This window comes from Salvelinus sp. IW2-2015, linkage group LG23, assembly GCF_002910315.2.
Source record: "Salvelinus sp. IW2-2015 linkage group LG23, ASM291031v2, whole genome shotgun sequence".
Taxonomy (NCBI): domain Eukaryota; kingdom Metazoa; phylum Chordata; class Actinopteri; order Salmoniformes; family Salmonidae; genus Salvelinus; species Salvelinus sp. IW2-2015.
Window position 1 is genome coordinate 22,061,369 of NC_036863.1, and position 26,696 is coordinate 22,088,064.

The window sequence follows — 26,696 nt, forward strand, 5'->3', positions numbered from 1 at the left end:
TGAAATAATCTGTCTGTAAACAATTGTTGGAAAAATGACTTGTGTCATGCACAAAGTAGATGTCCTAACCAACTTGCAAAAACTACAGTTTGTTTACAAGACATTTGTGGAGTGGTTGAAAAACGAGTTTTAATTACTCCAACCTAAGTGTATGTAAACTTCCAATTTCAACTGTATAAGTGTGGTTATCTAATCAATATAAAGTTTGTATATTGGACAGATACTGTACATAATGTAACACAGCACTGATAAAATAATGAACAATTGCCAAATTTCTGCTATGCTCAATGCATGGTCTGAGAGGTGATTCTCACTTGTGTCATCTACTGTGAGAACACCGAGGGCATGGGACCGTGTGGTATGCACTTTCTTGGAAACAACAAACACCTATGAGAGATCATGTTCAAAGAAACTGGTGTTAATGGAAAATAAACTCCAGGCTGACTGATGCCATGATGTTTACAGCTTAAACTGAAGAAACTGGCCAGTACAATAAAGTGAACTACCTTTCAGCCAAGCAGTTGGTTGGACAGTGTGGACTTCYCAGCATTTGGGGCACCAATAATGGCCACTCTTAAAACCTTTGATTTCTCTGGTTGACTGGATCCTTCACCAGCCATGATATTTGCTTAGCTGAAACAAGAGTTTAGGGGTTGACATCAGAAATATGAGTAAAATATGAGGTACATAATACAGATCTACAGAATACAGGGGCATATGTAATATTCATACTATAGTCTACACATTCAGTGCGCAGCATTTGCATAAGGAGCAACTGTACTACTATGCCAGGAGGTAACCCTCTTTTGTTTTCAGAGGCAGCAGCAGCAGTTGTGTTTACCGCTGTCGGGCGGAACTGAGGCTGGATAGTGATAAAGACTGTCATCTGTCTCTGCCTTTCGCCAGTCTGCTCAGAAACGCATCCGATGTAATAAAACAGGCGGGGGTGAAGCGAAAACCCTGTCCATTATTGGTCCCTGGACGACGGGCAGCCCATCCTAAAACCAAAGCAACAGAAAGAGACATCGAGAATATCATCATCACTGCGTATCCCTGCCAGGTAACTGATGCAACGGCTGTGCCTAGTTTACAATGTCGCAGGAACCAGATAAAAAAAATATTATAATTATAACTAAATGACATGTATGTAACCTGACATCAATGGAGTTATTTCCTCAACATGAAATAAATAGCTAGCTGGATAAGGCATGGCTGTCAAGAAAATCTCATTATTGCAGACCCTTCCAGTTAATGTATTATTTGACAAAATAAAATATATTTCTGGTTGGTGGAAAGGCTATTACATTTATATGATCGCTTATTAATTTGAGAGAAAGCTAAGCAGATACGGTAGAAGATGACTGACCCGTTCAGAGAAATTGTGACACATTTAACAGTGGCGCAGAGATGTTGAAAGCAACTCTCGGAAAATATACAGATTTTCGGGAAAATCGAGATGCTCACACGGAAAGCCATTTATGATATAAACTTATCTTGCCGCGTTATCGATGAAATTCCAACATATTTCGGTGACACTATCCGAAACGCAAGGTTAATCATGGCATGATTGTTTACGTTCATATTGCACTTAGGGGGGCAGCCATGATGGATAAACAAAAGAGTGGTTTTGTCTGTGGAAGAGGTTCTGCTTGGTTGTTGTGGCGAGCTATTGGCTTTACCGCCCCCTAGCGAACAAGAGGAGGGAACGCCATTGATCTTTATTGCTTGACTTCTGATTCAATCTCCTGATTCCATCTCCATCTCCATCTCCTTCCATCATCTCTCTTCCATCTCCATCTCCCCAATGGAACCACTGAATGTTGGATCACATTATAGAAAACCACATAATGTAGAAATATGCATTCAACAGCTGACACATCACAAACAATTTAAAGCTGTCTTCAGTTTGAGAGGGATGTTAAAACTGTAAAGTGCTGCACCTGAGAAGGAGCAACTACCAGCTCTCTGCATTACATCCATGATAAATAATGTGTCTTCTGAGCCATTGCTATTGGTCATAATAGCAATCTCTTTGCTGCTTATCTCTGGCAAATGTATGTATTTATTTTTTATTTAACCTTTATTTAACTAGGCAAGGCAGTAAAGAACAAATTCTTATTTACAATGACGGCCTACCAAAAAGCAAAATACCTCCTGCGGGGACGGGGGCTGGGATTAAAAATGAAAAATAAATAACATATAGGACAAAACACACATCACGACAAGAGAGACAACACTACATAAAGAGAGACCTAAGACAACAACGTAGCAAGGCAGCAACACATGACAACACAGCATGGTAGCAACACAACATGACAACAACACGGTAGCAAAACAACTTGGTAGCAGCACAAAACATGGTACAAACATTGTTAATACTCAACTGAAAGTAAATTAACTTGAGCTTTTATTGATGAAATAGGCCTATGGATCATCACACTGAGAAAAATGGCTTGATAATATACATGAAAAATAAGCAACAGACAAGTCTGCCATTACAGATTGTCAGTCCCCGAAGGCTATTTACGTACCCCTTGGCGCTGACTTGTTTATCCCCGGGGGTACCCACATGCACCACAGTTTTGGAAAACACTGCACTCGAAACGCCCTGGGCTTTAGCAACATGTTATCCTGAGGAATACGCAGCAACGATGCCTAAATGTCCTTACTTACTAATTCACAACAAGAAGTTGACAAAAATTGGATATGATTATACATTATAAGTCTGCTCTAAGGTTAATTTAAGGATAAGGGAGTGCATATGTAGTTGATCGATTGATTTGTTCTATTTTATTATGTTGTTTTCAGTCTCTTTCCTCGCAAGTAAAGCAAGAGAGAGCAGATGTTTCCTCATAGTCCATCAAACATGCCGTCTGCTTGTTAGTCTTCCAGGACTCCCTCAGGATGTAACAAACACCTCCACTGGGGAAGATGATGTAGGATATCAGGTAGCTCACAATCTGTCATCATCCAACTCTAAAAGTTCTGCAGAAGAAGAGGGAGCAACAAAAACAGAGCCTTTAGCAGACACTCACTGTGGAATAGACTTTCAGTGGAACTAGAAACTGAAGGATATTTGAGGATCAGTATGTTGGAACTGAGCTCTCTCGCGCGCTTTCAAACACTCACGCACGCATGCACACACGTACAGACACGCACGCACGCACGCACACACACACACACACACACACATATATACACACACACACACACACACACACACACACACACACACACATTTATTCAAGGCCTTTGCTCCCTCAGGGCTTTCCTCACATGGCCATTTCACGTGGGAGTGCATCAGAGTTCTTTCTATGACTGCATTAACATTGGCCTTCAAAAAGGGAAAGGGCTCTCTCCAAAAAGAACAAAATGGCTGTGCCTGCAAACCATTTAATCATTAAATTATTGTAGAGCCCATGTTGCCATTTAAAGTGCACTTGTCAAGTGGAAATGGAATACTGTCATAGAAGATCTCTTCTCTGATCTGGTTCATTTTCCAATTCATTCTATTCTCTATCTTGCATCTGTGATGTTTGATAGCAGTAAGGTTTCTTAATTGTCAGTAACAATGAAGCCAGTAACCTCCCCCAAAACATACAGTGAATTCCATTCCTCTTGCTTATCTATGTTGACTCCAGGCAGAAAGTAACTCCTGTCACGTCAAATTTACCCAGCATCTCCTATAGCAGTCAGACTAACTAGATGTGCCTTAACAGGCAGCTGCTAGAGTGAGGCTGTCAACCTTGCTGCTGGCGAGGAATAACAAAGTTTATGAAATAATAAGCATGAGACATGAGCACGTCAAGAGGTAGCTGTGRGAGAAGGCAGGCAGGGGTTGCCAATGCAACCGAGCATTCACCAATCCATTACATATGATTGCAGTCAGTAACACAATACAGCAGCTGCACAGCTGCCACATCCTCTATAAGGCCTTCATCAAAATGCTTTTTAAGAAACACCCACCAGGTCACAAATATTCTCTGTTGATTGTAAAGTCCCTCTGTCATTGGAGCGAGAGAAAAAAGTTAGTCAATCTAGACTTGCAATCAATATGACTTGTCTGTAAAGTGGATCGATTATGCCTCCCTTTGAAATCATCAATCATGTCGGCGGTGAATTTAAAAAGCGTAATTAGGTACAGCTTTCCTAAACATCCTGTATTRACATTATTCTGGGGCAGGAGAAAAGACACCATTCTGCGTCATTAACTTTGTACTATGGCCTGATGTGCCCACTGCTGTGCTGTTACTTTCCCATCCCCAGATGAAGTCACTGTGATTGGGCTTTCAGACAGAGCTCTCCCCCTGCCCCCTCACTTGATGTTGGGATTTGGGTGCACTAACACTTGCAGGCCAGGCAGGATTTGTCTTGGGTCATTGTAATGGTCTGGTCGGGATGATAACCAAGTAATTTCCATGTATTATATAATGACATATGATGTCTCAATCCGTTACAGTTGAAGTCGGAAGTTTACATACACCTTATCCAAATACATTTAAATTCAGTTTTTCACATTTCCTGACATTTAATCCTAGTAAACATTCCCTGTCTTAGGTCAGTTAGGATCACCACTTTATTTWAAAAATGTGAAATATCAGAGAGTGATTTATTTCAGCTTTTATTTCTTTCATCACATTCCCAGTGGGTCAGAAGTTTACATGCACTCAATTAGTATTTGGTAGCATTGCCTTTAAATTGTTTAACTTGCGTCAAATGTTTCAGGTAGCCTTCTACAAGCTTCCCAGAATAAGTTGGGTGAATTGTGGCCCATTCCTCCTGACAGAGCTGGTGTAACTGGTTCAGGTTTGTAGGCCTCCTTGCTCGCACATGCTTTTTCAGTTCTGCCCACAAATTTTCTATGGGATTGAGGTCAGGGCTTTGTGATGGCCACTCCAATACCTTGACTTTGTTGTCCTTAAGCCATTTTGCCACAATTTTGGAAGTATGCTTGGGGTCATTGTCCATTTGGAGGACCCATTTGCGACCAAGCTTTTCACTTCCTAGATGATCGTCTCAGCTGTTGCTTCAATATATCCACATACGCCTACAAGACCACCATGGTGCTTGCCTACGGAGCGTGAGACGGGAACGGCACCTCGTTACCTTCAGGCTTCTGATTCAGGCCCTTACACCAAACAAGGGCACTGCGTTCATCACCTCTGGCCGCTGCTGCGCCTCCCTACCTCTGAGGAAGTACAGTTCCCGCTTCAGCCAGTCAAAACTGTTCGCGTGCTCTGGCACCCAATGGCTTGGAACAAACTCCTCACGACGCCGAGGTCAGCGGATCAATCACCACCTTACGGAGACACTGAAACCCACGCTCTTTAAGGAATACCTAGGATAGGATAAAGGTTAATCCTTCTAACCCCCCCCCCCCCCCCCCCCCCCCCCCCCTTAAAAGAGTTAGATGCACTCTATTGTAAAGTGGTTGTTCCACTGGATATCATAAGGTGAAGTTGCTACCCCAATTGTAAGACGCTCTGATAAGGCGTCTGCTAAATGTTAAATGTAAATGTAAAATAATTGTCCTTTTCTCATGATCATCTATTTGTGAAGTGAAAACAGTCCCCCTCGAGCAAGCACCCCACAACATGACGCTGCCTCCCCTGTGCTTCACGTTGGGATGGTTTCTTCGCTTGCAAGACCTCCCCTTTTTCCTCACAAATGATGCCAACAGTCTATTTTTTGTCTTCATCAGACCAGGACTTTCTTAAAAGGTCGATCGTCCCCTGTGCAGTTGCAACACCGCGTTCTAGCTTTTTTATGCGTGCCTTTGGAGCAGTGGCTTTTCTCTGTGAGGGCAGCTCTTTTCAAGATTATAGTCGGATATAGGACTCGTTTTACTGTTGGATATTTTTTTTTTTTAGTATACGTTGCGTACCTGTTTTCCTTCCAGCATCTTCACAAGTGCCTTTTGCTGTTGTTCTGGGATTGATTTGCACTTTTCGCACCAAAGTACGTTCATCTCTAGGAGACAGAACGCGTCTCCTTCCTGAGCGGTATGATGGCTGTGTGGCCCCGTGGTGTTTATACTTGCGTACTATTATTGTTTGTACAGATGAACGTGCTACCTTCAGGCGTTTGGAAATTGCTCCCAAGGATGAACCRGACTTGTGGAGGTCTACAAAAAAAATATCTGAGGTCTTGGCTGATTTCTTTTGATTTTCCCATGATGTCAATCAAAGAGGCACTGAGTTTGAAGGTAGGCCTTGAAATACATYCACAGGTACACCTCCAATTGACTCAAACTATGTCAATTAGCCTATCAGAAGCTTCTAAAGCCATGACATCATTTTCTGGAATTTTCCAAGCTGTTTAAAGGCACAGTCAACTTAGTGTATGTAAACTTCTGACCCACTAGAATTGTGAAAAGTTAAATAATCTGTCTGTAAACAATTGTTGGAAAAATTACTTGTGTCATGCACAAAGTAGATGTCCTGACCGACTTGCCAAAACTATAGTTTGTTAACAAGAAATTTGTGGAGTGGTTGAAAAACTAATTTTAATGACTSCAACCTAAGTGTATGTAAACTTCTGACTTCAACTGTATATCATATACTTGCTACTTATTATTATTCATGGTACAGTAGTATTGCTGATTCAAACCACCATTTAAGATTTTTTAAACTTTGCCTACCTGTTTGTAACTTGTTTTGTATTTTTCCCAGCAAAGAGATATTCATTCCTATATCACAGATATATAATTACCTGCTCCTAAATACCTGGCATGCAGACATGGTATATACTATAATATAAGGGAATGATACAGTACATTATCTCAATGTATGACTGTCATTTTCCTCAAGCCTCAAAATAGTATCTATACTCAAATCAAGTCAATCAAATCAAACGTTATTTGTCACATGCGCCGAATACAACAGGTGTAGACCTTAACGTGAAATGCTTACTTACAAGCCCTTAACCAATAATGCAGTTGAAGAAATAGAGTTAAGAAAATATTTTYGGTACCAAGTCAATGTGCGGGGGTACAGGCTAGTCGAGGTAATTTGTAAAGTGACTATGTATAGATAATAAACAGAGAGTAGCAGCAGTGTAAAAACAAAGGAGGGGGGAGTCAATGTAAATAGTCTGGGTGGCCATTTGATTAATTGTTCAGCAGTCTTATGGCTTGGGGGTAGAAGCTGTTAAGGAGCCTTTTGGTCCTAGACTTGGTGCTCCGGTACAGCTTGCCGTGATGCAACCGGTCAAGATGCTCCCGATGGTGCAGCTGTGGAACTTTTTGAGGATCTGGGGACCCATGCCAAATAATTTCTGTCTCCTGAGGGGGTAARGGTGTTGTTGTGTCCTTTTCACAACTGTCTTGGTGTGTTTGGACCATGATAGTATGTTGGTGATGTGGACACCAAGGAACTTGAAACTCCCGACCCGCTCCACTTCAGCCCTGTCGATGTTAATGGGGCCTGTTCGGCCCTCTTTTTCCTTAAGTCCACAATCAGCTCCTTTGTCTTGGTCACATTGAGAGGTTGTTGTCCTGGTACCACACTGCCAGGTCTCTGACCTCCTTCCTATAGGCTGTCTCATCGATGTCGGTGATCAGGCCTACCACTGTTGTGTCGTCAGCAAACTTAATGATGGTATTGGAGTCGGGCTTGCGGGTGAACAGGGAGTACAGGAGGGGACTAAGCACACACCCCTGAGGGGCCTCAGTGTTGAGGATCATCGTGGCAGATGTGTTGTTGCCTACCCTTACCACCTGGGGGGGCGGTCCGTCAGGAAGTCCAGGATCCAGTTGCAGAGGGAGGTGTTTAGTCCCAGGGTCCTTAGCTTAGTGATGAGCTTTGTGGGTACTATGGTGTTCAATGCTGAGCTGTAGTCAATGAACAGCATTCTCACATAGGTGTTCCTTTTGTCCAGGTGGGAAAGGGCAGTGTGGAGTATGATTGAGATTGTGTAATCTRTGGATCTGTTTGGGCGGTATGCGAATTGGAGTGTGTCTCGGGTTTCCGGCATGATGGTGTTGATGTGAGCCATGACCAGCCTTTCAAAGCACTTCATGGCTACCAATGTGAATGTTACGGGGCGGTAATCATTTAGGCAGGTTACCTTCGCTTTCTTGGGCACAGGGACTATGGTGGTCTGTTTGAAACATGTAGGTATTACAGACTCGGTCAGGGAGAGGGTAAAAATGTCAGTGAAGACACTTGCCAGTTGGTCCGGGCATGCTTTAAGTACACGTCCTGGTAATATGTCTGGCCCCACGGCTTTGTGAATGTTGACCTGTTTAAAGGTCTTGCTCACATTGGCTATGGATATCGTGATCACACAGTCAGCCGGAACAGCGGGTGCTCTCATGCATGCTTCAGTGTTGCTTGCCTCGAAGCGAGCATAAAAGACATTTAGCTCATCTGGTAGGCTTGCGTCACTGGGCAGCTCGCGGCTATGTTTCCCTTTGTAGTCCGTAATAGTTTTAAAGCCCTGCCACATCCGACTAGCGTCAGAGCCGGTGTAGTAGGATTCAATCTTAGTCCTGTATTGACGCTTTACCTGTTGGCTGATGGTTCATCTAAGGGCATAGTTGGATTTCTTATAAGCGTCCGGATTAGTCTCCCGCTCCTTGAAAGCGGCAGCTCTAGCATTTAGCTCGGTGCGGATGTTGTCTGTAATCCATGGCTTCTGGTTGGGATATGCACGTACGGTCACTGTGAGGACGATGTCGTCAATGCACTTATTGATGAAGCCGGTGACTGAGGGGGTATCCTCCTCAATGCCATTGGATGAATCGCGGAACATATTCCAGTCTGTGCTAGCAAAACAGTCCTGTAGCGTAGCATTCGCGTCATCTGACCACTTCCGTATTAAGCAAGTCACTGGTACTTTCTGCTTTAGTTTTAGCTTGTAAGCAGGAATCAGGAGGATGGAATTATGGTCAGATTTKCCAATTGGGGGGCGAGGGAGAGCTTTCTATGCGTCTCTGTGTGTGGAGTAAAGGTGGTCTAGAGTTTTTTGCCTCTGGTTGCGCATGTGACATGCTGGTAGAAATGAGGTAAAACGGATTTATATTTGCCTGAATTATAGTCCCCGGCTATATTTTAGGGAGGTGCATGAAGTGGACACTGGATTATGTGTACATATACATGCTTTGAATTACTGTGATAAGCAATTAACTGTTTTCTAGTCTTGCAAATGTAGAAATATAMAATTATTTGTCATTTTTAACTAGCCCAGTCATATTTTTTATTTATTTTTTATTTAACATATATTGTGTACCAATATGTTATGCATTCAATATCGCCATCAATATGATAATGATCACCACCTTTGTTATTGTCACAGTAATGAAGGATATCAATTCAATTCTGGAAATGTTATTTATTAATCGATGACATTTCCCTCATTCTTGGGACTTTGCCCGGTTAAACGTTGTCACTGACCACAGTTCTAGGACCAGCTATGCCTAACCTTATCAAAACCTTAATCATTATTTAGGAAAATGAACCAAACTGGTCTTAGGGGAAAACTTCAGTCAAGACCGACTTGGCTCGGTGCTGAGAAATCCTGCGCATGCGTTGGAAGTTTCTGCCGCAGACAGCAGCAGCAGTGATTCGGCAACGCAGAGTAACAACAAATAGCAAAACAAATCTGTATTTGAATTTTAAACCATGACGATGTTTTAAGGAATGCCTTTCGAGGAGGTACATGGAGAGTAAGTATTTCTACCTAATATCTGATTTAGTTCATCACGCTGGAAGATAATTACTTGTCGTAAATGTGTGCAAAGCAGAGACGGCAACAAAGGAGTCAACGTTAGCTAACAAGCTGCTAGCTTTCTGTTTCATTAGTTAGCTTGCTAGTTAGCCTGCTATCCAGGTAGCTAGCTACGAGTTAGCATGCTAACAAGCTAGCCCTTGATCATGACTCTCGGGTCCATTACACATACGAGTCATTGGACCTTAAGTTGTAACTATACAGTAGGATCCTTTAAGAGTACATCTTGGGCTAGCGTACAAGCTGTCTATCGATATTGCACTTACAAAAATTTAATTAAACGTTATTCCCTTGTTCAAATAACTCTTAATTCAAGGTTAGTGGTAGCTGAATTTTGGCATTACGTTCGATACTTCAGTTTTCTCTACTGAATGTGTCAACTAGCCAGCATCTTATGTCGTCTAATGTTGATGCTAAATCTATCATAATTGAACGGATTATAACGGATTACATTATCCTCAAATTAATTAGCTATACATTATTTTACCTAACCATTTTGTCGAACATTTAGCTAGCTAATGTACTGTAGTTATCGACTGTAATCAATTTGTTAGAATATGAAGATTGTATTTTCTTTATTGTGGCATTAACTAACGTTAGCTAATTGTTTTGAATTACACACAGGTTGATTTTCAGTTCACTGAATAACGAGTCAACTATGTAGTTTACAAGCATACCACCTCCTTAAAATATTGTCATCTCAGCCAGGGGCGAATAGCGGGTGTGTTCTTCTCTGGGGAGATGGATAATTAATTGATTGCCAACTTTCTGCATTTGGACAGCCTGCCGCTGGTGGGTGGGCTAGGTCGAATTTGTTGTGCTTACACTTACAGTAAAGTTACGCAGTGTGTTTCCCAATTGCTGTGCTGCTTTGATAGGACTGAATCATCCAGTAGCCATGCAAGGGCTCCAGAATGGCACAGTACCTGGTTCGAATTCAGGCTGTATCACATCTGGCCGTGATTGAGAGTCAGATAGGGCGGCGCACAATTGGCCCAGCGTTGTCCAGGTTTGGCCGGGGTAGGCCGCCATTGTAAATAAGAATTTGTTCTTAACTGACTTGCCTAGTTAAATATACACTGCTCAAAAAAATAAAGGGAACACTTAAACAACACAATGTAACTCCAAGTCAATCACACTTCTGTGAAATCAAACTGTCCACTTAGGAAGCAACACTGATTGACAATAAATTTCACATGCTGTTGTGCAAATGGAATAGACAAAAGGTGGAAATTATAGGCAATTAGCAAGACACCCCCAAAAAAGGAGTGATTCTGCAGGTGGTGACCACAGACAACTTCTCAGTTCCTATGCTTCCTGGCTGATGTTTTGGTCACTTTTGAATGCTGGCGGTGCTCTCACTCTAGTGGTAGCATGAGACGGAGTCTACAACCCACACAAGTGGCTCAGGTAGTGCAGTTCATCCAGGATGGCACATCAATGCGAGCTGTGGCAAAAAGGTTTGCTGTGTCTGTCAGCGTAGTGTCCAGAGCATGGAGGCGCTACCAGGAGACAGGCCAGTACATCAGGAGACGTGGAGGAGGCCGTAGGAGGGCAACAACCCAGCAGCAGGACCGCTACCTCCGCCTTTGTGCAAGAAGGTGCACTGCCAGAGTCCTGCAAAATGACCTCCAGCAGGCCACAAATGTGCATTTGTGGCACAGTGTAACTTGGACTCCTCTTACACAAACCAGTGAGAGGTTTGGCAAGGTAACAAAAGCTCGACCTCATGCATCTGGCTTTTTACTTTGCAGAAAGCTGTTTGATTGGTCAAACAGACTGGCTGAGGCTTCCTATTCGAACGAGATCCAATTGTCATGAACCGAAATGTGAATTCTGGGTTGATGAGTAAAACAATTGTACATATCCATGTATATGGAGGAGAGGGTAGCCGCAGCCCGGAGTATAGATGGGTTAGCTSACAACGTTACGAAAACGATGTGCGTGCTTCCATGGGGCAGAAGCTAGCCTGTCATTGTGATTCTGGATGGCCAGGATGACCAACCAACAACTGTAACAATGCATTTGAGACAAGTGCTCATTGTGCAAATTTATTTACGTATTCAATAAACATTGGAGACAAAATATAGCTTGCATGCTGTCAACAGTCTTAGCCAACCCCTATGTTTTGCCCCATAGTAGTGCATGCTTCGGTTTTGTTGCTAAACAACAAACCTGTCTATGGGGGAGTGGGTGTGTAGAAACCGCTCTGCTATCCACCTAATTTTGGAACGCTTTTAAAACACGAAAACCAAACGCGGGAAACTATGTATACAACTTCCTCCGCGCTGCTGCATTACCATAATTCATATGTGCGCCACTAAAAATCCCTGCATTAGCATGTTTCTGTTAGCTGAAACATCATGAGAAAATACACCATATTACTTTCCTGCTAATGTGCCTGGACCTTGTAGACTAAACTGCAGAGAAAACCCCCATAACTGATCCAAATGGTTGCCCAATCAGGCAGGCTGGATGCAGTTATTTCAAAAATAATATGCATAAAAAACACCAGGCTTTTGAGCGTTTATTCAAATGACATAGKCTATTCACTGCAGTTTAAAGACTGGAGTTTTGTACTCACTTGAAACAATAATAATGTTGTTGTAGCCTAGGTAGGATACATTTCTTGTCCCCATTTCTAAAACAATATGGTAGCTTGTCGAGCTGCACACCTGGGGACTGGCAGGTGGTGCGCTCATAGTGTGTAGCTACCTTTTATTTAGTTATATGATTGTTTTTTTTTCTTTCGCTGTGTAAATTCACTGGATATATTCACTGCAGTATTAAACATTGAGCCTATAAATTATGGGCTAATATGCATACACTTATAATTTAGGCTATATAGGCTGTTCCTTTTAAATCCCAGGAAAAGCCGGCCTGACGCTTACTTCGAATTATTTTCTTTAGCCATTTTCTTGTCTAACAATCTAGGCCTAATCAATAGTGGAGCTTTGCGTGTCCAAGGACCACAGAGCGCAGCCTGGAGGAACGCACTACAGATCTGCCATTTCATAATATTTTAACATTTTTCCTGCATTTTGACAAGTAAATATTTAGCCTATAGCCCTAATATTTAGCTAATGAATGGCCTAATATTTAGCTTCTTACTTTGGCTACACATCACTCGCCTCTCTCGTCCAGCTGTTCCCATGCGCAACAGGCTATAGGCTACGCAAGCCTCTCCGCAATAGGCCATTCCTCTTCTCGTGAAGAAATCTCAGGAAAAGCTGTAGCTGCAAAAGCTTTAGTACATTTATTTTGCTACCTTGTTTTATACTAGGCCTAATAGCCTATTCGGGGAAAGAAGCAGGCTTGCTCTTGCTAATTGCTGAATGTAAAACAGGCCTACAGTATAGAAATGCATATCAGGGAAAGTTGAGAGAGTGCATTGGTGTTAGAGGTCGACCGATTATGATTTTTCAACGCCTATACCGATTATTGGAGGACCAAAAAAGGCCGCTACCGATTAATCGGCCCATTTTTTTTTTWWWWWWWWAAAAAWWAAAAWKKWWWWWWTTTTTTWWAAATTARATATTTGTAATAATGACAATTACAACAATAGTGAATGAACACTTATTTTAACTTAATATAATACATCAATAAAATCAATTTAGTCTCAAATAAATAATGTGTCACGATCGTTATATGGTGGAAGAGAGGAGGACCAAGGCGCAGCGTGATAACAATACATCTTCTATTTATTGAAGACGAAAATGAAGAACACTTAAACAAACTACAAAACAACAAATGAACGCGACGCTATAAACAAATAGTGCAGACACAGGCAACTAACATAGACAATAAGCCACGAAATACCCAATGAATATGGCTGCCTAAATATGGTTCCCAATCAGAGACAATGATCAACAGCTGCCTCTAATTGAGAACCAATCTAGGCAGCCATAAACATACAAACACCTAGACTAGACACTGCCCCATAAACATACAAAAAACCCTAGGCAATACAAAACACATACATCCCCCATGTCACACCCTGACCTAACTAAAATAATAAAGAACAAAGATAACTAAGGCCAGGGCGTGACATGATGAAACATGTTCAATTTGGTTTAAATAATGCAAAAACAAAGTGCTGGAGAAGAAAGTTAAAGTGCAATATGTGCCATGTAAAAAAGCTAACGTTTAAGTTCCTTGCTCAGAACATGAGAACATATGAAAGCTGGTGGTTCCTTTTAACATGAGTCTTCAATATTCCCAGGTAAAAAGTTTTAGGTTGTTATTATAGGACTATTTCTCTCGCCAGCATTTGTATTTCATATACCTTTGACTGTTGGATGTTCTGATAGGTACTTTAGTATTGCCAGCCTAATCTCGGGAGTTGATAGGCTTGAAGTCATAAACAGCGCAATGCTTGAAGCACAGCGAAGAGCTGCTGGCAAATGCACGAAAGTGCTGTTTGAAGGTAGGCTGTTTGCCTACCACCGCTCAGTCAGACTGCTCTATCAAATCATAGACTTAATTATAATATAATAACACACAGAAATACGAGCCTTAGGTCATTTAATATGGTCAAATCCGGAAACTATAATTTCGAAAACAAAACGTTTATTCTTTCAGTGAAATACAGAACCGTTCCATATTTTATCTAACGGGTGGCATCCATAAGTCTAAATATTGCTGTTACATGGCACAACCTTCAATGTTATGTYATAATTATGTAAAATTCTGGCAAATTAGTTACGGTCTTTGTTAGGAAGAAATGGTCTTCACAGTTCGCAAYGAGCCAGGCGGCCAAAACTGCTGCAGATACCCTGACTCTGCTTGCACAGAACGCAAGAAAAGTGACACAATTTCCCTAGTTAAAAGAAATTCATGTTAGTAGGCAATATTAACTAAATATGCAGGTTTAAAAAATATATGCTTGTGTATTGATTTTAAGAAAGGCATTGACGTTTATGGTTAGGTACACATTGGTGCAACGACAGTGCTTTTTTCGCGAATGTGCTTGTTAAATCACCCGTTTGGCGAAGTAGGCTGTGATTCAATGACAAATGAACAGGCACCGCATCGATTATATGCAACGCAGGACAAGCTAGATAAACTAGTAATATCATCAACCATGTGTAGTTAACTAGTGATTATGTTAAAATTGATTGTTTTTTATAAGATAATTTTAATGCTAGCTAGCACCTTACCATGGCTCCTTGCTGCACTCACATAACAGGTAGTCAGCCTGCCACTCAGTCTCCTCGTGGAGTGCAATGTAATCGGCCATAATTGGTGTCCAAAAATGCTGATTACCGATTGTTATGGAAACTTGAAATCGGCCCTAATTAATCGGCCATTCTGATTAATCGGTTGACCTCTATTTGGTGTGATCACTTTTGGCCGGTTATGATAACATTGTTGCATTGCAAATAGTTGCACAGGACATGGAGATGAGCACAGTGAAAAAGACCCAAAAKAATTGACAACCATTAGAAAAATGGAAATCACTTGCAAACCACTTGAGCAACGTGGTAATGACATACTGTAAAAGATGTGCAGGCAAAATGGCATTTGTTGTTGAATTGCTACATTTAAATGTGAGTTACTATATTTTTCATTAGGCCTACATGTACATTGAAGTATCATTTGCAGTTTTCACTATGACAATGAACACACCATAAAAACACTGAATGCTCTTAACCAGTACCTGTTCATTAAAGACCTCATGAATGGTCTAGTGTTACCACCTTATTAATAGGCAGCATGCAGTAGGATGCGTTGATCAGTTGAATGACGGGTGTAGGACTGTAGAATGATTAACTTTCCTCTAGTGTGGATGCTCACCAATGTTTTATAGATTAATACAACAATGTCATTACAAAATCCTATTAACATGGATTGCTTCATTCTCACTCGTACAGATGGAGTGATATTGATATTGGTAATATTTGACACTTTTTGAAAAGTGCAGTTAAACAGAATGTCGCAAACCCATGCTAGTTCCCATATAAGGAGATGGCTGTGACTAGATAGCATTGTAAACGACAAGGGAAGTATTATATCAACCAATGTTATTTTCTTACAGCACTCCTTTCCACACGCCTATACTCTGGTCACCATATTGGGCTGCAGCTATATGGGAAATGTTTGGGGTTGAGAGAGGGAGGGGGATGTTTCAGCCTGTGTGCCTCGACAGATCTGGTTTAGGTGACTCCTCATTACAAAGAGTAGATTTCTTCCTGCTGCAATTCTGGACATCTATTACCATGCATTTTTAGCAGAAGGGATCTTTTCTGTATTTGTGCAGATTCACCAAATGCTACCCACGATCCAGTGGAGCCTGGGGTAACGTTACGTTTTTTTCAAGTGGTCAATTTCATTCTATTACTGCTCAGCTACTTGTGCTGTCAAAATACCAGCTCAGTTATTCCTGTGTCTTGTGCAATGGGATGTAGGCCTACTACTGTTTAATGGTTGTATTTTATGCAATGTTGAAGAGCCACTCTAGTTTATAAGAGTGTAATACTGTATTTGTGATTTGATATCAGTGGTGATTAGGGTGGCAAAATTCAAGTAATTTTTCCCAAATTCACTGGTTTCCCGGATTTTGTCCTTATTCCTTCGTAATTCCGGGAGTCTTCCAACCAGGATTTCTGGAAAAAAACAGGTAATTTTGGGAAAGTTCCAGAAGTTTGCAACCCTAGTGATGATATGCTGACGAAATTAAGTGTCATTTCACCCACTAATTTACAGTTTCTGGTCACAAATTAACACTTCAGTGTCCTCCAATATGTTGTAGAATGTAGCAACGTTATGTCCTGTCCTTACTCGTGGAGTCTGACAGTTTTTAAAGTGCAATTTCCTTTGCCAACTGGGAGAGYGGTTATTTAATTTACGACGGAGATCTAATCATTCTGCTCTTTGATRTCTTCTGCTTACTCTGTCAAAAATGAGAGCTTGACATTAGTTTGCCCGAGAGTGGCGCTTTACATCGTTGCGCAGTTGCCCTACATTTTCCAAAGGGTGGATAATTCAATTTCAAACACGTGTTTCCCGAGAAACGCAGACTCCTTGACTCAGTGCAATTATCGAGTATTGTAAGGGATGATTTTGTCATCTGGGTGCTATGTTTCCACAACGAAGAGCCATTAAGTGATTTAATGTTTTTCAATGAATCCCAGACAGTTTTCTCTTGATGCTCAATACTTACATTAGTGATGCAGTATTACATTATTGGTTGTCATTTCAAGTTTATTGTTTGGTAAGGAATGATGAAGCCTCAATAGTTGAAATGGGAAATGCATAGAATGGAAATGGTCTACTGTCTAAATTTAAGTTTCGCTGTAAGGTATTAAAACATCTTGATGAGAATAAATTATTATGCCCACTCATATTTAATGTATCATATTATTTAACCTTTTTTTTTTTACAGGCTCTGTCTGCTCCATTAAATAGCCTTTCTTTGTAACAATGCCTTCATTATAGAGAGAGAGGGTGGCTCGATAAATTGGCTCTCATTTAGAGAAGGCACTGTTGTTCTCAAGTGCAAAGCACCACAATGCATTGCAACCTAAATGCATGTGCTAATTAGCCACTGCAAGAAGCCACCATACAGGCTTTATAAGTATATTTTCTAATGTTAATGTTTAATTGACCTGCCAGTGCAACGTATGACTCTAGCTGAGGGCAAATGAAGAGGAAAGCATATTTGTCATTAATGTTTTTTCAGTAAACCACTTCAGGCTGGCAGATACTAATTAGGTGCTTTTGTGGCTACTGTCAGAAATGCTTGGCTAAAATAAATCTCAAACAATGTCATATTTTTTAAATMAATATTACTGACATATTTCCATATTAAGCATAAAGGCTATGCTACATGGTTTTAGTGTCAAATAAGTTTTAGGCAAATTGGAGAGATATTTGGCTAGCCGATGAAAAATCATCCAATGGGATTCATTCATCATGATACTAGCTCTAGATCTACCATGATCTGACCTAATATCCAGCTGCTGCTGATGTATTTTAATAATAGGTCATTGTAAGTGAAGATGGTTGTCCCCACAGAGAGAGTGAATCAGATACACCACATCAGTTGACATTTTATTCTTCAAAAGATTCTGTACTAAGGTCAAAATATAGGTTAGGTCTATAGAATATCCATACATACTCATTTTAAACAGCGGTAATAGAACGCCTTGGCAGCAGCTAATGGGGATCCATAATAAATACAAATACGGGATTACATCAAGTCATGCTTGATTTCTCAGAACCTCTTGAGTTCTACGCTATGAATAACAGATAATAAGGTACAGAGAAAGAACAAAGAACTTGAGTAGCTTTTCTGATGTTTCAACTGTTGTTGGGAATTGATTTAYTGGAAAGCCCATTAAGATACATTGATTCGTGACAATTATGATTCAGCACCCGCCTGTTTACTGTGAAATACCCTGGAAAAAACAGCATYATTTTATGATGCGATAATTGTCTGTGCTGGAATGAGGACCGAGTTTGGGAAACCCTGCTCTAGATGATAAAAGTTTATTTAAAAACTGACTAGAGTTTTGACAGGAACTTGACAAAATGTTATAGTAATGAGAAACATGTCCACAGACACTGCTTTTATGTAAGAAATATTATAGTTTAATGTTAACTATTAACTACTGTAGCGTTGTTATGAATTATGGACATACTACAGCAATTTGTATTTTGTATTTTATCCTAATAAGTTAGGTTTTTCTGAAGTAAAATATTGAAAAAATTACCWGAGAATTTAACCTGGACACATTTCGGTAATGAGAATTAGGGGTGACAATGTACTGGGCCATAAACTATGCATCTTACTTTTCAGAATGATAGAACATTTTTGCGGATGCATTATGGTTTTGTAACTGCCTACTTTCTACGGACATGGTTAAAMCTGGTTTCATGAGAAGGTTGGCCAGGGCACAAACACAGATGGGGCCAAGCTATGTCTTAGTACTGTGTTCTGTTTTTTTTGGGGGGGTTTTTCATGGGGAAGCAGAAAGCACCAGTGACTCGGTCAATAAAAAAAGTGGTCCGATGAAGCAGATRCTAAGCTACAGGACTGTTTTGCTARCACAGACTGGAATATGTTCCGGGATTCTTCCGATGGCATTGAGGAGTACACCACATCAGTCAATGGCTTCATCAATAAGTGCATAGATGACGTCGTCGCCACAGTGACTACGTACATACTCCAACCAGAAGCCATGGATTACAGGCAACATCCGCACTGAGCTAACGTGTAGAGCTGCTGCTTTCAAGGAGCGGGACTCTATCCTGAAGCTTATAAGAAATCCCRTTATGCCCTCCGACGAAACATCAAACAGGCAAAGCGTCAATACAGGACTAAGATTGAATTGTACTACACCGGCTCCAATGCTCGTCGGATGTGGCAGGGCTTGCAAACTATTACAGACTACAAAGGAATGCACAGCTGCGAGCTGCCCAGTGACACGAGCCTACCAGATGAGCTAAATTACTTCTATGCTTGCTTCAAGGCAAGTAACATTGAAACATGCATGAGAGCACCAGCTGTTCCGGATGACTGTGTGATCACGCTCTCCGTAGCCGATGTGAGTAAGTCCTTTAAACAGGTCAAAATTCACAAGGTCGCAGGGCCAGGCGGATTAGCAGGACGTGTACTGCGAGAATGCGCTGACCAACTGGCAAGTGTCTTCACTGACATTTTCAACCTCTCCCTGTCCGAGTCTGTAATACCAACATGTTTCAAGCTGACCAACATAGTGTTCTTGGGCACAGGGACTAAGGTAACCTGCCTAAATGACTACCGACCCGTAGCACTTACGTCTGTAGCCATGAAGTGATTTGAAAAGCTGGTCATGGCTCACATCAACACCATTATCCCAGAAACCCAAGACCCATTCCAATTTGCATACCGCCCTAACAGATCCACAGATGATGCCATCTCTATTGCACTCCACACTGCCCTTTCCCACCTGGACAAAATGAACACCTAATGTGAGAATGCTATTCATTGACTACAGCTCAGCGTTGAACACCATAGTGTCCTCAAAGCTCTTCACTAGGCTAAGGACCCCGGAACTAAACACCCCCCTTTGCAACTGGATCCTGGACTTCCTAACGGGCAACCCCATGTGGTAAGGGTAGGTAACAACACATCCGCCACGCTGATCCTCAACATGGTGGCCCCTCAGGGGTGCGTGCTTAGTCCCCTCCTGTACTCCCTGTTCACTCATGACTGCATGGCCAGGCACGACTCCAACACCTTCATTAGGCCTGATAGGGCTGGGCAGTATACCGTATTTTACTATATCCCGKTATTTATGCACAGACCGGTTTGGGTTTTTACTTTACCTTCTAAAACAGTATTTGAATGTTTGGTTTGTTAAATGTGATACGTCGTATGTAACGTCATTTTTATAGTTTACTCCGCTACTTAAGTCATCCCTCTCCGCTCTCTCTCTCTCCCTGCCTCTTTCCACACAGACTTAGTCCCACCCCCCTCTCACTCAAGGAGCGCATTTGTTGTTTCTTGACCATGAGATACTTTCGTTCAGTCTGCATGGTAAATGCAGCACATGCAACAATGTTGATGACMACGATGTTGTTTCCACTTTGATCTTAATATAAATCCACAAGCGTTCTATAAGTACAATATTAGTGTGTTTCTTACATCTGCAAACAGCTAGTTTGTATTTTCTTAGCAAGTTAAGCTAAATCGTGTTAGCCATTAATGCTAATCGCTAGTTAGCTGGCTAGCTAATAAAAGTACCGAGTCAGAGCAAACGTAGATATCTAATACCGCTTGATACCAGTACTGGTGGAGGCTTAAATCAGCATGTTGTTTGTGCAACAGTATCTTCTAAATCAAAGAGGAATAGGCGAAACATGAATATGTTGGCTATATGAATAAAGATTTAATGTTGCCAAAGATTATAGGGTCCCCTAGGAAACACTGAACATCACTTAAGTTCCTACTCTGTCACAGTAACTCATCCATGGCATTTTCATTCGTTGTCATGTCAAACAACACTGTATTCAAAGTACCCACTATTATTTATATTCTAACTATAGATTTATAATAAACATTCTATTTCCATGATTCCAAAAGTTCACCCAAGTGTTTTGATCTAAATTGCAATTGCAACATTTGGATAAAAATAAGGCCTAGTATTTTTGCCCATATCGTGGCAGTTTGGAAATGATCTCAAATGAGTGCAGGAAATGCAAAAATTGATGGAAATGCAGGAAATTATTTTAGGTTGAAGTTGAATTGAACAGAATAAAACAATCTGAATGAAGAAAGACCCATTGAAATAATTTAGAATATATGTGTTGCCACCCTAGGGTCACGCACTACTCATAAAGCAAATTTAGAACTTTTATTAATCAAAAAACATAAAATACAGTAAAAAAATTGAAAAATACCATTATATGATATTTTGGCCATAATAGCCCAGCCCTAAGGCCTGATCACCGAAAATGATGAGACAGCCTATAGGGAGGAGGTCAGAAGAGGGCACGACAAAATCTATTCCCCCTCGGGAGACTGAAAATATTTGGCATGGGTCCTCAGATCCTCAAAAAGTTTTACAGCTGCATCATCGAGCATCCTTACTGGTTGCATCACTGCCTGGTATGGCAACTGCTCGGCCTCCGATCGCAAGGCACTACAGAGTGTAGTGCGTACGGCCCAGTACATCAATGGGGCCAAGCTTCCTGCCTTCCAGGACCTCTAAACCAGGCGGTGTCAGAGGAAGGCCCTAAAAAATTGTCAATGACTACCCTTGTCATAGACTGTTCTCTCTGCAACCGCACAGCAAGGCGGTACCGGAGCGCCATGTCTAGGTTCAAAAGGCTTCTTAACAGCTTCTACCCCCAAGCCATAAGACTCCTGAACAACTAATCAAATGGCCACCCAGGCTATTTGCTTTGTCTCCCCCCTCTTTTACGCTGCTACTTTGTTTATTATCTATGCATAGTCACTTTAATAGCTCTACCTACATGTACATATTACCTCAACTAACCGGTGCCCCCTCACATTGACTCTGTACTGGTACCCCCTGTGTATAGCCTCATTATTGTTATTTTACTGCTGCTCTTTAATCACTTGTTACTTTTATTTTTTACTTAACCAACAATGCAGTTTTCATAAAAATAAGTGTTAAGGGCTTGTAAGTAAGCATTTCACTCAATGGTCTACACCTGTTGTATTCGGCGCATGTGGCAAATACAATTTAATTTGAATTGGGGCTCTGCATGTTAGCCAGCAGGTCAAAATAGGGCAAAAGCCCTCCTGGTCTAGCTGGTAAAGCCTGCATAATCAGCTCCACACCAACCCCAGGCCCAAAGGCCTTCAGCTGGGGATTGTTCAAACGATTTGCATCACCACCACCACCACCAAAGGGTTGTACTATGAAGTCTTTGGCTTGAGGGCAATTGCGTAGGAATCTAGACCCACACCACACTGCATTGCCTTTTACCTATTTGTTCAACTACAACAAGCGGTAGCAGTCCTTACTAAGGACTGGCACAGGGCAGGGCGATATGATCTGAATGACTGATTTGGGTAGCGTTCCCAATAGAGGCACCGGGGACGTGGGGGTTGTTTGTGCCCTCCCCTCCCTCTGACAAGAACAGTTTGAGAACTAAGGCACTGTTATCTGTTTATGGCACAAGATAATGCTGCCACGAATCGGATCACTGACCCATCTCTCACCCACCCTCCACCTCACCCACAACAGATCATCTTAACGAGAGGTTGCCAGGTGAGTCCCATATAATTCTTAGTAATCCTAAAAGATACCATTAGCAGGTCTGCACATCTGCAACACAGGTTTTCCAGCATCTGTGCCAAGTAAGAACAGATCTGGGAATGTAACCCCCCGGTCCCCACAATGTTTGTTGTTAGATCTTGTTTGTGGGTCATAAAGGATCATGCCAGCTAGTACAGTAAAGCTGAGATAGATCAAGTGATGACTGGGAGGGAAGGGGAGTGAGCTGGAAGAAAGTGTGATACTTGGCATGAACATCAAGAGGGCGGGGTTGAGACATTAGGGAGATCTAATTTTGATTATAGGGCTGGGCGATATGGCCGAAATGTCATGACAATATTTTCTTATTTTATGTTTCTGAATGATAAAAGTTATAAAACTTACATTTTTATGAGTAGTGCATGACCCTAGGATGGCAAGTGTTTTTTAATGGGCTTTCCCATTAATACATTTGCAAAAATGTCAAAAAACCTGCTTTGTCATTATGAGGTATTGTGTGTAGATTGATAAGTGGGGGGAAATTATTTAATACATTTTAGAATAAGGCTGTAACGTAACAATGTGGGAAAAGTGAAGGGGTCTGAATACTTTCCGAATGCACTGTACAACTTGGAATAAAGTGACAGATGGTAAACCGTAACAGCAGCATATGTGAGTCAAAGTTAGTGCAAAAAGGATCAATGCAGATAGTCCTGGTAGCTATTTGGTATTAGCAGTCTTATGGCTTGAGGTTAGAAGCTGTTCAGGGTTCCAGACTTGGTGTATCGGTATCGCTTGCCATGTGGAATCAAAGAACAGTCTATGACTTGGGTGGCTGGAGTCTTTGAAAATGTTTAGGGCCTTACTCTGACACAGCCTAGTATAGATGTCCTGGATGGCAGGGAGCCGACTGGGGGCGTCCCGTCAGGAAGTAGTGTCTGGGATGATGGTGTTAATGTGACTTTCATGGCTTCAAATGTGAACGCTACGGGGCGATAGTCATTTAGACAGGTTACCTTGGTGTTCTTGGGCACGAACTATGGTGGTCTGCATGAAATATGTAGGTATTACAGACTGTTTTAGGGTGAGGTATAAAAAAAAATCTCAGTGAAGACGCTTACCAGCTGGTCAGCGCATGGTCGGAGTACGGGTCCTGGTAATCTGTCTGGTTCTGCGGCCTTGTGAATGTTTACCAGCTTAAAGGTTTTACTCACTTCGGCTAAGGAAAGGGTGATCACATAGTCGTCCAGAACAGCTGATACTGTCATGCAGGGTTCAGTGTTGCTTGCCACAAAGCACGCATAGAAAGCAGTTAGCTCGTCTGGTACGCTCGTGCCACTCGGTTTCCCTTTGTTATCCGTGATAGTTTGCAAGCCCTGCCACATCCGATGAGCGTCAGCGCCGGTGTAGTAGGATTAGATCTTAGTCCTGTATTGACACTTTGGTTGTTTGATGGTTTGTCGGAGGGTGTAGCAGGGTTTCTTATAAGTGTCCGGGTTAGTGACCCATTCCTTGAAAGCTGTAGCTCTAGCCTTTAGCTCTGTATCAAAATACCTTTTTATAGACAGTATTGTGAATATCCATACCGGAATACCTTAAAAGACGATATCAGCCTTCCGGGTGGTGCAGCAGTCTAAGGCACTGCATCGCAGTGTTACGGCGTCACTACAGCCTGGGGTTTGATCCCAGGCTGTGTTACAACCGGCTGTGACTGGGAGTCCCATATGGCGGCGCACATTTGGCCCAGCGTTGTCCAGGTTAGGGTAGGGTTTGGCAGGGGGGGCTTTACTTGGCTCATTGCGCTCTGGTGACTCCTTGTGGTGGTCCGGGTGCCTGCAAGCTGACTTCGGTCATCAGTTGAACAGTGTTTCTTCCGACACATTGGTGCAGCTGGCTTCCGGGTTAAGCGAGCAGGTGTTAAGAGGTGCCGTTTGGCCGGTCATGTTTAGGAGGATACATGACACAACCTTCACCTCTCCTGGGCCCGTTGGGAAGTTGCAGCGATGATCGGAATTGGATTGCAATTGGATATCACACAAAAAAATAGACAATATATCACCACGCCCTGATATTGATGATCAATTTAGTATTTTTATTGTTTTAATTAGTCATTAAAGACTGAGTTGACCTGGCTGGCTGTGATCCTGGTCTTGAGTTCAGTGTCTGAGTTATTTTTCTGAGAAAAACATCAAGTGATTTGGTGTAGGCCTGCTTAGTTACTGAAATGTAACACTGGCTTGGATTTGTTCAGGTCTAAGGGTGGCTTTGGGTAATTGGTTAATTTACCTAGTCCCTAATCCCCATCCTTGTTGACAGTGTGGTATGCTAATTTTAGTGTGCCATATATCAAATACCCATTTCCATTGGTCATCACTCCATGGATGAGAGACTGAGGTAGTGTACCACTATTGAGCTAGGCCTATATCCTAGCCACTATCATTTCTAAACAAGAAAATAAACTGAACAAAACAACGTTTTTCATCGTCAATGTTTTTGTTTCTCCTGTTGTTTTTGGTTGAAGCTAAAATGCTGGCTGTGGAAAGTTTTGCATGAGTAGAAAGGATATTTTGTTGTTGCCCTTTGTAAATCTTAGGCCTGGATGTAGTTAAAAGTATGAAAGAGCTTAGTGTATCATGGCCGTCGTGTTCTCTTAAGTGATAAAGCGATTATCTAAGCCGACAGGGAGCTAGTGTTTCTGTGGGCCTGATTGAGCAGTCAGGGGCTCAGCCTGAAGTTCAGAGCAGAGGCATGTAGGTCCACAGTGCTGAGTGCTGGGCTGGGTGAGGGTGCAGTGGAGACAGCCAAGGCAGAGCGAGAGAGCTGGGGAGGTGAGTGGTGGTCAGTGCTATGGCACTTCGATGTGACCTGCTTAGTTTATCATCTGCAGCACCTCTCAAGCTTGGTGTGTGTCTGTGTGTTGGCGAGAGCCACTCAGAATAGAGGCCTTTATACAGCTTAACCCTCTGATCCTCTTAGAGCCCATTGTTGCCAATTAGTGAATGGTATCTCCATGCCTTGAGAAATGGCCAAATTACATTCTTCCTGTCATAAAAAGTACCTGAGGTTTTGTTGTGAAAGGTGGCTGAAAGGGTAAATTGACCTTCACAGTCTAATCTTGCACATGTCATTCAATGAATGTTTGTGTCCAACTAGGGCTGGGCAATATATTTAATTATTTTGAATTTAAGTTTTAGCGCGATATTCCAAATGCCTGTATCAAGGTTTTGTATTTTTATGAGTGATTGTCTGCTTGTTCTCGTGTTGTATTTTTGGTGTCGACTCATTCGCTCCTCTGTGCTGTTTGCGCCTTCCCATTTACACCAGAGATCAGTATATAATGACCAGATGCACGTCTCCGCCCTAACAATGGGAGTCGTTGTTCCAAAGGCGGGCAGGCAGGCGACAAGCTTAGGTCCAAAATAAGCCCATAGAAACGCATTGGCCTTATTTTGGGCAGATTTTAGCGAGAGTGAAACCTCTTTTGAGGTTTGGTCCAACAGAATAGGTCATATGGACACCGAAGCACATTGAGACGTTATTTTACTGTAATAGAGGAGAAGTTAACCTTTCTAATGATACCCTTTTAATGTCTCAACTACTCAAATTGTGCACACTACTAAAACAGGAGTATCAATGACCATTGATTCTGGAAAATTAATGCTGAGTTTGTCGCACACTGCATTGGGGTACCACATACCGCTGGCAGCATTTTAGCCAAAGACTATTATACTAGCGGTCTAGTTTGTGTTTTAGAAATGTGTAATAAGCATAAAACACAATTTTATTTAAGGAATTGGCAGCTTGTTCTCATTCTGAGATAAGGTAGGCCACTTGATTTCAACATCTGAACAAAGTTGACAGGCCAGCATGCTGTTCAAACAGTTGGAGACGGACAGAAGGGTGTGTTCATAACAGTTCAACTGTTGAACCTTGTTGGCTAGCAAATAGATCCAAGTTGGCTAAACTTGAAATATAATCTCTAGCACGTGGGCTTGAGAGATTGTTGATTACATTTACATTTACATTTAAGTCATTTAGCAGACGCTCTTATCCAGAGCGACTTACAAATTGGTGCATTCACCTTATGATATCCAGTGGAACAACCACTTTACAATAGTGCATCTAACTCTTTTAAGGGGGGGGGGGGTTAGAAGGATTACTTTATCCTATCCTAGGTATTCCTTAAAGAGGTGGGGTTTCAGGTGTCTCCGGAAGGTGGTGATTGACTCCGCTGACCTGGTGTCGTGAGGGAGTTTG

The 26,696-nt window shown here is 41.8% G+C and overlaps 1 protein-coding gene and 1 pseudogene across 2 annotated transcripts in view; one reads left to right on the forward strand and one right to left on the reverse strand.

The window, feature by feature from the left end:
• Positions 1-1,618, reverse strand: part of LOC111951132 (GTPase Era, mitochondrial-like) — a 17,591-nt pseudogene extending 15,973 nt beyond the window's left edge.
• Positions 971-26,696, forward strand: part of LOC111951036 (protein FAM222B-like) — a 62,860-nt gene continuing 37,134 nt past the window's right edge. Inside the window, exon 1 of one of the 2 annotated variants that reach the window (XM_070434262.1) lies at positions 971-1,060. The gene's annotated coding sequence lies outside the window, so the exon portion shown is untranslated. Of the gene's footprint in view, positions 1,061-9,507; positions 9,668-26,696 lie in introns of those variants that run through there. The other variant, XM_023969007.2, reaches the window with a different exon arrangement.